We start from the raw sequence: 1,633 nt of genomic DNA on the forward strand, positions 1-1,633 counted from the left end.
TGCCAGACACAACACCAGGAAAAAAAAGAAACCCAGCAAAACTACCAAGAAACTACCTGGAGCACAAAGACCTCGGATTTTCAAGACTTGACACTCAGAGACATTCGTATCATTTATTAGAGGAGTTGAGCTTTGACATTTTACTTGGGATTTTTTCCAGGCTCCACTGGATCCTGTTGGATATAGGGTTTTGTTTTTTTTTTTTTAATATATATATATATATTATGACAAAAGTATGCCATATTTCTAACTGTACTGAATATTTTTTACAGGTTTTCAATTTTGCATTCCCTCTCACACATAAGCCTCTTCAGATACAGACCCCGACACACCTCACAGGGCTCCAAGGGTCACTTTTTTAAATCGTATTCCCTCCGCCTCGTCAGGGATAACGGAGATAAGCCACATCCGTGCATATTCCAAGTGCAGGATCCCTACGCGCTTTCAGAAAGCCATGGGGGGGGGTCCTTCTGCCGGGAGAGTCAGTTTAAAAAAGTCAGACTTCAGTTTTGTGCAGCATTTCTGATTGCCTCTTGATTTTTTAAATTATTTTATTTTATTTTATTATTTTATTTAGTTCTAGGGAGCTTGAGACTCCAGCAGTGACACCGGGGCGTGCAGAGCAGAGCTCCTGCCTTCGCTCTGAGTTTCCTTCCCCGTTGGGTTTCAGGCCCCTGATGTGTGAACACAGTAGGGTTTTGTGGTGTTAGCCTATGCACACATCTTTAATAGTTGAGTAGATTTAAGGAATACTGGAAGTTGCTTCAAGTTATCTTATACTGTGAATTTTAGAGCTTTAAGAGGACTGTGATAGCACCTCACCTTCCTCCTGTGTGTCTCTGCCGAGTGCTACCGACCTGTTTGTGTTTTCTAGATGCCATTAAATTAAAAAGCCCGTAGAAGTGTGTGTTTAAGGTGTTTGGACTCTGAATGCTATTAAGGTAGGCTTATGCGGCATTCACAGTAACTGATTATTTTTTTTTTTCAGTGTCATAGTTTTTCATTTGTTCATGTTCATGATTTTTTAAATTAGGGGGGTTTTTTTGTTGATTTTTTTTTTTTAAGTCATGAGTTGAGGGTTGTTTTTTTTTTTCTCCCCTTACAGTGCTATTTAAAGCTAAACACATTACTCATATACTAGGGCATATAATCCTACTATCATTTAATTTAAAATCCTTTAGACAATCCTTCCTAGGCTTGTAAGCTGTGTTTGGAGGGGCTGAATGAGAAATCTTAGGTGTCGTGATAGAGCCAAGCCACATGACGTGGAAAGTGCTGCCACCTCCTCTTCCACTCTGGCTTAGAGGTCTGTACTTTGGCTTTGTGACCACCTTGCTGGAATGAAATACCAGGTTTAGTGTCTACAGCTTTAGGCTGAGCTTACAGCCCACTGGGGCCAGCTCCAGCCTGGTGGGGATGACCAGAAAATACCTTTTCAGGGACTGGATGTGCTTCCCTCTACGGCACCAAGGGCTGAGCTCCTGCTGCTGCTTTCTGAGCTTCATGGAAATGTTTGAATCATGCTCTGGTTACTTCTTCCAGCATTTAAATTAAAAAAAACCCCCAAGAACAACAAAACAACCTTTGTAAAGAGTCTGCCCTGACACTTGTGAACACTTAAATACACTTTGAG

The sequence above is a fragment of the Antrostomus carolinensis genome, unplaced genomic scaffold, assembly GCF_000700745.2.
Source record: "Antrostomus carolinensis isolate BGI_N321 unplaced genomic scaffold, ASM70074v2 scaffold597, whole genome shotgun sequence".
NCBI classification, from domain to species: domain Eukaryota; kingdom Metazoa; phylum Chordata; class Aves; order Caprimulgiformes; family Caprimulgidae; genus Antrostomus; species Antrostomus carolinensis.